Here is a 14,155-nt window from a genome sequence, read left to right on the forward strand (position 1 = left end):
TGGGGCTGGAGAAATGTAATCACTCTCAAATTCATAGACAGAGCTACAGATGCAAGGATTGATCATCCATGATATAAACATTACAATTTTAACCATGTTTTGAGGCTATATATAGAGTTTGCTTACAAACACTGGAGTAAAACAAGCTTCTATTTCGGGTCCTGATAGGGTACGACAGTTGAGCTAAGCTCATGGGTCATTTCTAAGTTATATTCTTCAAGAATCAATGGGTACATTCATTTAAAAGTCCAAAAATCGGTGTAGCAAATGCTGATTGCCCCTGTAAAGTATGTACTAATGTTATTTTTACTAGGCAAGCCAGTTAATAACAAATTCTTATTTACAATGATGGCCTAGGAACAGTGGGTTGACTGCCTTGTTCAGGGGCAGAATGACAGATTTTTACCTTGTCAGCTCGAAGATTCAATCTAACAACCTTTTGGTTACTGGCCCAAAGCTCTAATCACTAGGCTACCTGCCGAAACAGTCCCCAATACAATACAAATATGCTCAATTAATTGCATGTAATATTGTCCTTGAAACATTTAATTGAAATACTGTAGAATTAAATATATTCCTATGGAGGAATGCTCTTACTGGGGAGTGCCATTATATATAGAGGTCAGCAATTCAAGGTTTATAAACGTCATTGGTCAGAACGGTCTCCAATAAATTATATTTTGCCGCCACCTAGTGGCCATTATGTATATTTTCACCCACCATTTTCTATACATTTCACCCGATTAGAGGCTGTACAATAGAATTGTCAAGATATGCAGTGCAGTGATGCAATGTCTATCTGTTCAATTAGGCGACTGTGAGAGCATGGCGCTGCCCATTGAGGCCATCTCCATTAAGTAGTAAATGTTATTTTACTACTTCTATGAGCTGGCAAACAAACTGAATATAACCCATAGGAAGTCACCCAGTTGACTACTTCAAAATGGTGAAAGTCCTCAATTGTCATGCCCATGCTAACACGGCTTTTGGGTACTAGAGTCCTCTATCTCTAAAAACTGAATGATTCTGAACACTATCCCAAGTCACAACTTCTGCAGACAAGTTTCAAATTCCCACTGAAGTTTCTAGCCACAAGCATACAGTTTCTAGCCTCACGCCAGCTAGGAAGGGCTCATCAGTGGTCCTCACTAGCTTCCTATAGCCACAGTCATAATTATAGCTAAACCCCACCCATTTCTACAATTTCTTAACAAAAAATTTGATTTAAAACAGAACCCTAACCTTATGCCTAGCCCTAAGATTACATTTAGACCAAAAACCAATGTTTACCTTGTGGCTGTGGAAGCTAGTGGAAACCCTCATCGGGATGACTGACTGAACCAAATCCGTTTGTCTCCACACTTTCTCAGCTGTGCAACATAGTGAGCTCCAAAAGTATTAGGCCAGTGAAACATTTTTGGTTGTTTAAGCTCTGTACTCCAGCACTTTGGATTTGAAATGATACAATGACTATGAGGTTAAAGAGCGGCTCTTTTTTAAATCCATATTGGGTAAACAGTTTTGAAATGACATAGCTTTTTGTACATACATTAATGGGGATGCTACCATGATTACGGATAATCCTGAATGAATCATGAATAACGCGGAGGCATAAATACCATACACCCCAAAAATGCTAACCTCCCCTGTTAGCATGTCTTGGAGGTATGTTACGGTGTTGTAGGTCTCGAGACCACATATTGGGTGTCTCAGTCTTGCCTCGGTGTAGGATACATTTGTTAATTTCTTCCAGAGACCATCCGAGACCAGCGGAGTAAAAAAACTCATAATTATTAGCTTCCATTCAATCAGCGCATAAAACCGCTTCTGACGAAGAGGAGTAGTATGAAGGATCGGAAGACCAATGCGCAGCGTGGTAAGTGTCCATAATGTTTTTTAATAAAGACAATAGAACACTCGAACAAAACAACAAACGATGACGTGAATATACAAAACCGTACCGTGTGGCCCAAACACCCACAACCCAAAAGTGAAACCCAAGCTACCTAAGTATGATTCTCAATCAGGGACAATTGACAGCTGCCTCTGATTGAGAACCATACTAGGCCGAACTCAAAAACCAACATAGAAAAACAAACATAGACTGCCCACCCAACTCGCGCCCTGACCATACTAAAACAAAGATATAATAACAGAACTAAGGTCAGAACGTGACAGCTTCGCAGGGCCAAATATATACACTCCTTTCTTGAAACATGAATATCTAAACAGCCGTAATATTTCTTATAGACATGTTTGCGCAGTGGTGAACCTACAGGTCTTCAGTGTGTGACAGGTTAGTACAGTGGTGAACCTATAGGTCTTCAGTGTGTGACAGGTTGGTGATTCTGAAAGGACAGCAGCCGTAATACCAGGTCACTCATGTAGGAGAGTGTACTTTCTGTAAAACACAACGGGCCAGTGGTGTAGTGGAGCATACACACATATACCCCGTTTTTTTTCAGTGGACATTGTTTATAGTCATTTCTCAATCCCTATTGATGCGTATCACAGCATTGTAGTTGAGGTATACTCCCGAGTGGCGCAGCAGTCTAAGGCACTGCATCTCAGTGCTAGAGGCATCACCACAGACCCTGGTTTTATCCTGGGCTGTATCACAACCGGCCGTGATCGGGAGCCCCATAGGGCGGCACACATTTGGCCCAGCGTCATCCGGGTTAGGGGAGGGTTTGGCCGGGGTAGGCCATCTTTGTAAAATAAGAATTTGTTCTTAACTGACTTGCCTAGTTAAATAAAGGTTCAATCAAAAATACAACTTATCAATTATGTAGTGCAATAGAGAAATCATGCACAAAGTAGCCTACACAATCGCAAAGTGCGTGATATCTATTCATTTGCATGCGCACACATAGCCTAGTTTCAGCCGAATATCATCTGCAGGCAGCTGTCAACTGGTTTTGTCATGGAGCAGCTCACAGAAGAATGACATGCTTTTTTCATTCACATTCAACCACAAAAACCAAGGTATGAATTCTGTTGTGTACCCGTTTTGTTAATCGTCTGTATAATTACTATTTTTGGGATTCAGACTTCACCCTCCCTACACCTCTGATGAACATAACAGGAAACCTGGGGTTCCTAGAAGAACCCTTTTAAACGGTTCTTCAAAGAACTTATAGAGGCTCCCCCACAGTTTCAATTTGAAGAACCCCTAAGGGATACTCAAGGAACCTTTTATTTTTAGAGTGTAGGAAAACTCATTAAAAAACTGGATTTTTCACACAGTGTGTCTTTTCTTTGCTGGTCAGTCCGTTTGGGAACTTTTTGGCAAAATTAGAGTATACCCACTTCTCCAGGCACCACTACACCACTGCAGAGGGCCGATGGAAAGACAGCAGTCACACACAGCATGATGTTAAAGGATAAGCAGTCCATAAACTCTGATACGATCAGCCAGTAGGTCCCAATCATAAGAATACAAAAACACAACCATTAAGCATTTCCCAATCAAAATGTAAAACTATTACTTCCCATTGCAAAAAACCTTTCACATTTAGCACACAAAGTAACCGGTGACCAAAAGTTTAAAGTGGAACTGACAGCGTTTCACCTATTTTGCAGATAGTAAACAAACAATTATAATATCATTCAAATATATAACATTTCCACTTTATGCTACAAAACCAACTTTATAAGAGGCTTTAAAAATAGGTTATATTTGACTCAACGTTCCACGACATACACTAAGGCATTGTTGGCAGAATAGATGGATGCAGTTCAATGCATGATTAATATAATTCAACAATACTGAATAAATCACAGCTGGCCTGTTACATTGTTTGCTGGCTCCAGTCGGTATGCACTTTTTCAGTTTCAACGACTCAATATTCTGGACAAAAACAGAAAAATTTAACTAAGGTTGGGAATGTCAATACAATCAAACTAGCAAGGGCAATGATCACAAGTCAGTCATAACGTGACTAATTGGCTAACGTATCGATTTATGTAGTAAGCTAAAAAACACGAAGCCTAACATGAACTAGATAGCCAGATAGCTAGCTAGCTGCAAGGAGGATGTCATGTCATGCCATTGGAGGAGTGACTGACTTTCCCCCCTCGCTTTTCGGTGGCTATACACATCTAGAGATGCAGGTGTCATTTGGTTAGCTAGCAAGAACTTGAATGACTGTTATACAGTTAGCATATCTCTTGCATTCGCAAATTCACTCTGGCTATCAACTCTGATTTCAGAGCACTCTCGTCTGAGTGTGCCAGAGTGCCTAACAACTGATGAATTATAAATGCGCAACACCTGCTGAATATGACCGGTGTCAGTAAACGTAGGCAAAAAAAAAGTAACAGCTAGTCAAGAACGCTCTAGACAACATGTAAACCACAGGAGGTTGGTTGCCCCTTAATTGGGGAGGACCGGCTCATGGTAATGGCTGGGGTGGAATTAGTGGAATGATTTCCATGTGTATGATGCCATTCCATTTACTCCATTCCGGCCATTATTATGAGCTGTCCTCCCCTCAGCAGCCTCCTGTGATGTAAACAGCCTAACCAGCTCTGCTACGGCAAGTAAAATGGTCAGAGTTAGGTGTTCTCTCATTTGTGTTTAGAAGTAGCTGAATAGCAAGCTAACCAACTTTAGCCAGTTAGCTTGGGTGCTTGGTTGGGACAAGCATGAATTGGCAGGCATGCTGTAGAAGGACTAGGAGGCTACAATTCCTCATCATTTATCAGTGCAATTTTGACAGACAACTAGCTGAAAAAGTTTAAGAGGGTTTATCTAATGTTCCTTCGTTAGACTTTAGCTCATCTTGCTCTGGCTAGCATTAGTTGTTGATCTTGTTGCTGTTCATGTGCATACCCGAGGGAGAGAGAGCCTATCTTTTCATGGTTGTTTGACCAATAGACTGTAAAATCCCCAACTGTAAGAGGACTGCCGTTTTGTTTACATACAGTAAGTGCAGAATTCCATACAGGGGGATTTTGTGGCTTTTGGCGAATGCGTTCTAATGATCTAAAGTTGCGCTGTTGCAACTGCCTGTAAACACACAGTCCAGTTCAAAGTGAATGATGGCAGGCCCCTGTGCCAAATGTTAAGCCCCTGACTGCAGCGTGCAGTTCGGGGCCGCCGGGGTCAGTGTGGGCGGAGTCAATCGCGTTTAAACCGAACGAACCCTCCCCGTCTCCTTCAAGGTCACCCAAAAACAAAATTTGGGAGCTGGGAGCTGTGAACTGGGTATGTAGTCTACTGTGTGTAATGCTGAAGGCTTGATGCACGGCAAGATATAATAGTTGTGATGACTTGTTGAGTACTGTATTTGTAGATGAGGAGGCAGTTGACAACAAGAAAATGACTGTCTTTGCCTCTTTTGAGGAGCAGGAGTGAAGCCATTTTTGAGGAGTGGTCAAACCATGTCTGCTGTGTTAATTGTGTTATGTTGTTTAGTAAAGATGTAGAAGTCACCCGAGTCTCTGATCTCTTTACTGGAGCTGGTATAACTTAAGTGTACAAAGCACATTCAGCTTGTCAGTATGTCTATATGGTATAGTCTGTCTCTATTCTCATGAGGAAAGGAAATAGCATTATAAATCAGGATATGTAGTAACTGTGTATATACGCTCAGTGGAATAATATAATTACAAGGTTATAACATTTATCAACACAATTTTAACAGTACATGACATACATAACAAGTCTGTTGTTCACTGCAACAATATCAGTAGCTTGTCTCAAATATAGCATGAAGCAAAAAGTGTTACAACACATCTGCTGGTACCACTTGATATAATACTTCTTACGATCTTCAAAAATGAAATATGTTTGTATTCAACGTGGGCCTTGCGCAAACGTGTGTGTTTGTATTCAGTGACTGTCAAAGTGACAAACTGACACATATTCATTTTCGTCCAAAAACGACTTTATATCTGAGGAATGCCTTTGATTTGATGGCCTGCACATGCGTAGTTCAGTGTGAGACGATCGTTAGATCCGAGGACGTTTCTGCGCATAAGTTTAGCTAGCCAACATCGCCATGACATAGCCAACAAGTCTGCAAAATAAAAAGTATATATATATACCTTTAAATAAATAAAAACAAATTTTAAATAAGAAAAATATATAAATAAAGACATCTCATACAAGTGTGATCGGGGATTTCTATCGGTCAGTGCTATTCGGAATCCTTGGGACTTCCCTACCCTAAACCCTAACCTTACCTTAACCATAACTATAAACCTTACCCAACCCCAACTCTTACCACAACCATTTTAAATGTCAACTTCAATGAGGTAGAGACATCCCAAGGGTCCCGGGTAGCACGGATCAATTTCTATTAGAGAAGCAGTTACTGCCTATGTTCATACTGTGCTGTCTTTGGTAATACGTCATGAAAGTACTTCCTACTTCCTGTTGCAAGTTCCGTACCATTTTTCAATGGGCTTCAAGCTTATATAATATAATTCATAAAACTGCGGTCATATAAGATTCACTACAGCACCAACAGTATGTGGACACCTGCTCATCGAACATTCCAAAATCATGGGTATTAATATGGAGTTGGTGCCCCATTTGCTGCTATAACAGCCTCCACTCTTCTGGTAAGGCTTTCCACTAGATGTTGGAACATTGCTGCTGGGATTTGGTTCCATTCAGCCACAAGAGCAATAGGGCACTGACGTTGGGCGATTAGGCCTGGCTCACAGTCGGCGTTCCAATTCATTCCAAAGGTGTTCGATGGGTTTGAGGTCAAAGCTTTGTGCAGATCAGTCAAGTTCTTCCACGCCGATCTCTACAAACCATTTCTGTATGTACCTCGCTTTGTGCACAGGGGCATTGTCATGCTGAAACAGGAAAGGGCCTTCCCCAAACTGTTGCCACAAAGTTGGAAGCACAGAATCGTCTACAATGTCATTGTATGCTGTAGCTTTAACATTTCCTTCACTGGAACTAAGGGGCCTAGACGGACCATGAAAAACAGCCCCAGACCATTATTCCTCCTCCACTAAACTTTGCAGTTGGCACAATGCATTGGAGCAGGTAGCGTTCTCCTGGCATACGCCAAACCTAGATTTGTTTGCTGGACTGACAGATGGTGAAGCGTGATTCATCACTCCAGAGAACGCATTTCCACTGCTCCAGAGTCCAATGGCGAAGAGCATTACACCACTCCAGCTGAGGCTTGGCATTGCGCATGGTGATCTTAGGCTGCTGCTCGGCCATAGAAACCCAATTCATGAAGCTCCCGACGAACAGTTCTTGTGCTTACATTGCTTCCAGAGGCAGTTTGGAACTTGGTAGTGAGTGTTGCAACCAAGGACAGACAATTTTTACTCGCTACGTGCTTCAGCACTCGGGGGTCCCGTTCTGTGAGCTTCTGTGGCCTACCACTTTGCAGCTGAGCCGTTGTTGCTCCTAGACATTTCCACTTCACAATAACAGCACTTAAAGTTGAACGGGGCAGCTCTAGCAGGGCAGAAATTTGATGGACTGACTTGTTGGAAAGGTGGCATCCTACTACGTTGCCATGTTGAAAGTCACTGAGCTGTTCAGTAAGGCAATTCTCCTGCCATTGTTAGTATATGGAGATTGCATGTCTGTGTGCTCGATTTTATATTTTATACACCTGTCAGCAACAGGTGTGTCTGAAATAGCCAAATCCACAAATTTGAAGGGGAGTCCACATACTTTTGTATTTATAGTGTGTATACTGTGCCTTCAGAAAGTTTTCATACCACTTGAATTATTCCACATTTTGTTGATACAGCCTGAAATCAAAATGGATTTAATTGATTTCTTGGTACATCTGTATTTGGGGAGTTTCTCCCATTCTCCTCTACAGATTCTCTCAAGCTATGTCAGGTTGGATTGGAAGCGTCGCTGCACAGCTATTTTCAGGTCTCTCCAGAGATGTTCAATTGGACTCTGGCTGGCCCACTCAAGGACATTCAGAGACCTCCCCCTTCCTGTGTTGTCTTGGCTGTGTGCTAAGGGTTGTTGTCCTGTTGGAAGGTGAACCTTCGCCCAGTCTGATTTCCTGAGGTTTTCATCAAGGATGTCTCTGAACTTTGCTACGTTCATTTTCCCTCGATACTGAGTGGTCTCCCAGTCTCTGCCGCTGAAAAACATCCACATAGCATAATGCTGCAACCACCATGCTTCAACATAGGGATTGTGCCAGGTTTCCTCCAGACGTGACGCTTGGCATTCAGGCCAAAGAGTTCAATCTTGGTTTCATCAGACCAGAGAATCTTGTTCCTCATGGTCTGAGAGCGCTTTAGGTGCCTTTTGGCAAACCCCAAGCGGGCTGTGTCATGTGCCTTTTGCTGAGGAGTGGCTTCCATCTGACCACTATACCATAAAGGCTTGATGGTGGACTGCTGCAGAGATGGTTGTCCTTCTGGAAGGTTCCCCCATCTTCACAGAGCAACTCTGGAGCTCTGTCAGAGTGACCATCGGGTTCTTGGTCACCTCCCTGACCAAGGCCCTTCTCCCCCGATTGCTCAGTTTGGCAAGGCAGCCAGCTCTAGGAAGTCTTGGTGGTTGCAAACTTTTTCCATTTAAGAATGATGGAGTCCACTGTGTTCTTGGGGACCTTCCATGCTGCAGAAATGTGTTGTTACCCTTCCCCAGATTTGTGTCTTCGACACAATCCTGTCTCGGAGCACTACGGACAATTCCTTCAACCTCATGGCTTGGTTTTTGCTCTGACATGCACTGTCAACTGCGGGACCATACAGTGCCTTGCGAAAGTATTCGGCCCCCTTGAACTTTGCGACCATTTGCCACATTTCAGGCTTCAAACATAAAGATATAAAACTGTATTTTTTTGTGAAGAATCAACAACAAGTGGGACACAATCATGAAGTGGAACGACATTTATTGGATATTTCAAACTTTTTTAACAAATCAAAAACTGAAAAATTGGGCATACAAAATTATTCAGCCCCTTTACTTTCAGTGCAGAAAACTCTCTCCAGAAGTTCAGTGAGGATCTCTGAATGATCCACTGTTGACCTAAATGACTAATGATGATAAATACAATCCACCTGTGTGTAATCAAGTCTCCGTATAAATGCACCTGCACTGTGATAGTCTCAGAGGTCCGTCAAAAGCGCAGAGAGCATCATGAAGAACAAGGAACACACCAGGCAGGTCCGAGATACTGTTGTGAAGAAGTTTAAAGCCGGATTTGGATACAAAAAGATTTCCCAAGCTTTAAACATCCCAAGGAGCACTGTGCAAGCGATAATATTGAAATGGAAGGAGTATCAGACCACTGCAAATCTACCAAGACCTGGCCGTCCCTCTAAACTTTCAGCTCATACAAGGAGAAGACTGATCAGAGATGCAGCCAAGAGGCCCATGATCACTCTGGATGAACTGCAGAGATCTACAGCTGAGGTGGGAGACTCTGTCCATAGGACAACAATCAGTCGTATATTGCACAAATCTGGCCTTTATGGAAGAGTGGCAAGAAGAAAGCCATTTCTTAAAGATATCCATAAAAAGTGTTGTTTAAAGTTTGCCACAAGCAAACCTGGGAGACACACCAAACATGTGGAAGAAGGTGCTCTGGTCAGATGAAACCAAAATTGAACTTTTTGGCAACAATGCAAAACGTTATGTTTGGCGTAAAAGCAACACAGCTCATCACACTGAGCACACCATCCCCACTGTCAAACATGGTGGTGGCAGCATCATGGTTTGGGCCTGCTTTTCTTCAGCAGGGACAGGGAAGATGGTTAAAATTGATGGGAAGATGGATGGAGCCAAATACAGGACCATTCTGGAAGAAAACCTGATGGAGTCTGCTTAAGACCTGAGACTGGGACGGAGATTTGTCTTCCAACAAGACAATGATCCAAAACATAAAGCAAAATCTACAATGGAATGGTTCAAAAATAAACATATCCAGGTGTTAGAATGGCCAAGCCAAAGTCCAGACCTGAATCCAATCGAGAATCTGTGTAAAGAACTGAAAACTGCTGTTCACAAATGCTCTCCATCCAACCTCACTGAGCTCGAGCTGTTTTGCAAGGAGGAATGGGAAAAAAAATCAGTCTCTCGATGTGCAAAAATGATAGAGACATACCCCAAGCGACTTACAGCTGTAATCGCAGCAAAAGGTGGCGCTACAAAGTATTAACTTAAGGGGGCTGAATAATTTTGCACGCCCAATTTTTCAGTTTTTGATTTGTTAAAAAAGTTTGAAATATCCAATAAATGTCGTTCCACTTCATGATTGTGTCCCACTTGTTGTTGATTCTTCACAAATAAATACAGTTTTATATCTTTATGTTTGAAGCCTGAAATGTGGCAAAAGGTCGCAAAGTTCAAGGGGGCCGAATACGTTCGCAAGGCACTGTATATAAAGAGGTGTGTGTCTTTCCAAATCATGCCCGATCAGTTGAATTTACCACATGTGGGCTCCAATGAAGTTATAGAAAAATCTCAAGGATGATCAATGGAAACAGGATGCACCTGAGTCTGGATAATGATGCAAATGATGCAGTTGATGCATGATGCAGTTGAAGTCGGAGTTTTACATTCACCTTAGCCAAATACATTTAAACTCAGTTTTTCACAATACCTGACATTTAATCTTAGTAAACATTCCCTGTCTTAGGTCAGTTAGGATCACCACTTTATTTTAAAAATGTGAAATGTCAGAATAATAGTAGAGAGAAAGATTTATTTCAGCTTTTATTTATTTCATCACATTCCCAGTGGGACAGAAGTTTACATACACTCAATTAGTATTTTGTTGCATTGCCTTTAAATTGTTTAACTTTGGTCAAATATTTTGAGTAGCCTTCCACAAGCTTCTCACAATAAGTTGGGTGAATTTTGGCCCGTTCCTCCTGACAGAGCTGGTGTAACTGAGTTAGGTTGGTAGGCCTCCTTGCTCACACATGCTTTTTCAGTTTTCTACAGGATTGAGGTCAGGGCTTTGTGATGGTGACTCCAATGCCTTTACTTTGTTGTGCTTAAGCCATTTTGCCACAACTTTGGAAGTATGATTGGGGTCATTGTCCATTTGGAAGACCCATTTGCGACCAAGCTTTAACTTGATGTCTTGAGATGTTGCTTTAATATATCCACATATTTTTCCTCCCTCATGAAGCCATCTATTTTGTGAAGTGCACCAGTACCTCCTGCAGCAACGCACCCCCACAACATGATGCTGCCACCCCCATGCTTCACGGTTGGGATGGTGTTCTTCGGCTTGCAAGGCTCCCCCTTTTTCCTCCAAACATAACGATGGTCATTATGGCCGAACAGTTCTATTTTTGTTTCGTCAGACAGGGGACATTTCTCCAAAAAGTCCAATATTTGTCCCCACGTCAGTTGCAAACCGTAGTCTGGCATTTTATGGCGGTTTCGGAGCAGTGGCTTCTTCCTTGTTGAGCAGCCTTTCAGGTTATGTGGATATAGGACTCGTTTTACTGTTGATACAGATACTTTTTTACCTGTTTCCTTCAGCATCTTCACAAGGTCCTTTGCTGTTGTTCTGGGATTGATTTGCACTTTTTGCACCAAAGTACGTTCATCTCTAGGAGACAGAACTCGTCTCCTTCCTGAGCGGTATGACGGCTGCGTGGTCCCATGGTGTTTATACTTGCGCACTATTGTTTGTATAGATGAACATGGTACCTTCAGGCATTTGGAAATTGCTCCCAAGGATGAACCAGACTTGTGGTCTACAATTTTCTTCTCAGATCTTGGCTGATTTCTTTTGATTTTCCCATGATGTCAAGCAAAGAGACACTGAGTTTGAAGGTAGGCCTTGAAATACATCCACAGGTACACCTCCAAATGACTCAAATGATGTCAATTAGCCTATCAGAAGCTTCTAAAGCCATAACGTCATTTTCTGGAATTTTCCAAGCTGTTTATAGGCACAGTCAACTTAGTGTATGTAAACTTCTGAATTGTGACACAGTGAATTATAAGTGAAACAATATGTCTGTGTACAATTGTTGGAAAAATTACTTGTGTCATGCACAAAGTAGATGTCCTAACCGACTTGCCAAAACTATAGTTTGTTAACAAGAAATTTGTGGGGTGTTTGAAAAACAAGTTTAATGACTCCAACCTAAGTGTATGTAAACTTCCGACTTCAACTGTAAATGTTTTCACATTGACATTATGGGGTATTGTGTGTAGATTGATGAGGATTGTATATATATTTTTTGATCCATTTTAGAATAAGGCTGTAACATAACCAAATGTGGAAAAAGTCAAGGGGTCTGATTATTTCGCGAAGGAACTATATATATTTCAAGCCACCACTATGCTTGAAAATACAGAGAGTGGTACTCAGTAATGTGTTGTATTGGATTTGCCCCAAACATAACACTTTGTAATCAGGAAAAAAAGGTTAATTGCATGCAATTTATGACTTGTTAAGCACATTTTTACTACTGAACGTATTTAGGCTTGCCATAACAAAGGGGTTGAAAACTTGTTGTCTCAAAACATTTCAGCTTTTAATTTTTTATTAATTTGGGAAAATTTTAAAAAACACAATTCCACTATGACATTATGGGGTGTTTGTGTGTTGGCCAGTGACAAAGCATCTCAATCTAATCCATTTTAAATTCAGGATGTAACACAACAAAATGTGGGAAAAGTCAAGAGGTGTGAATACTTTCTGAAGGCACTGTTTAAATTATATTTGTTTATTTATTTGCTCATACCCGATGCCTTTTATCAAATTTATTTTTTTTATTTTTTTATGGACCAGCAATGTGTAGAAAGTGAGACATGTATATTGTGGCAAAATGGGCATCGGGTACTTGGTGGGAGCAGTAGTTCATGAGTGTAGTTCTAATGAAAAGGTGGTAACTTTAGATGGAGGTTATGTATTTTTCTGTATTTCATTTTCTAAAAACATGTTTTCACTTTGTCATTATGGGGTATTGTGTGTAGTTGTAGAAAGGGAGGGAACAGTAGATTATATTTTTTTTATATTTTGACATGACTTATTATCCTCCTCGAGGCATATTTTGAAGGGTATATGGAGGGGTATTTTGAAAACACAGTATAAGTGAAAGGATACGTGGAAAACTATTTAACTCATATTATAATGAACTATAGGTCATATTTCATAGAAATCTGGAAACACTGGAGAGTTACTTTAAAGGTCGATATTTGAGCAAAAAGCTAAAACAGCTTTAAACTGTGTAACTGATCAATCAATGCACCATCATACCAGGTCATTTAATGCCTTCCTTTTTTTAAATGAAAAGGATATTTGGCTACGGAAGCGCAATTTATTACACATCTCTACAGCTTCCATCCAAAAACGAATGTGAAATAACAACACATACTGGAGGAGTTACTGCAGCGAATCCCAAACTCTGTCCTCGGGACACCAAGGGTGCACGTTTGGGTTTTTGGCCTAACCCTACACAGCTGATTCAAATTATCAAAGCTTGATGAATAGTATTTATTTGAATCAGTGGTGTAGTGCTAGGGCAAAAACCAAAATGTGCAACCCTTGGGGTCCCAAGGTCAGAGTTTGGGAAACCCTGAGTTACTGATTAGTTACAGGTGACTAGCTAAGCTAATGAACTAGCTACTTTGGTGTTGGCGCGCATGACCAGAGTGACACATCAATGAACCACCAAACCACACCGCATTTCTGTTCGACAATTGAGAAAGAGGACTGTTTTTTGTGCCTGAAAGTCAACCGTTAAAGCTAATTTCCTGCAATTCTACACATTTTGCCAATGCTTATGACATGTTCGTATGCTATCTGGGGGGCCCCAGACCTCCAGGGGATTTTAAGTATTTTTGGGGCGGACGAATCGACCTGTTCTAAATATTGGGGGGGACATGTCCCCACATCCCGTGACAATTTTGCCTGTGATTTGAAGCCCAGGGCGCGTTTGAATGGTAAGGCTAAAGCAACCGACTATAGACGAAAGTCGAGGAGTAAAGTCGTGGGAGGTGCATCTGCGACAGCCAAAAGTCGTCATTATCCAACAGCAAGGATCAGACCATCATGGCAGTGTTGCCATTGTTTATACAAGTTTTCTTTATAATGTTGAAATAAACATCTCTCTAACCCCCTTAATCAAACCTTCACAAACTGAAATTGTATGTGTAGATGTATGAGTAAAAACGGTCCTCTTTCTCAATTTTCGAACAGAAATGGAGTGTGGTTTGGTGGTTCAT

This window comes from Oncorhynchus mykiss, chromosome 25 (genome assembly GCF_013265735.2).
Source record: "Oncorhynchus mykiss isolate Arlee chromosome 25, USDA_OmykA_1.1, whole genome shotgun sequence".
NCBI classification, from domain to species: domain Eukaryota; kingdom Metazoa; phylum Chordata; class Actinopteri; order Salmoniformes; family Salmonidae; genus Oncorhynchus; species Oncorhynchus mykiss.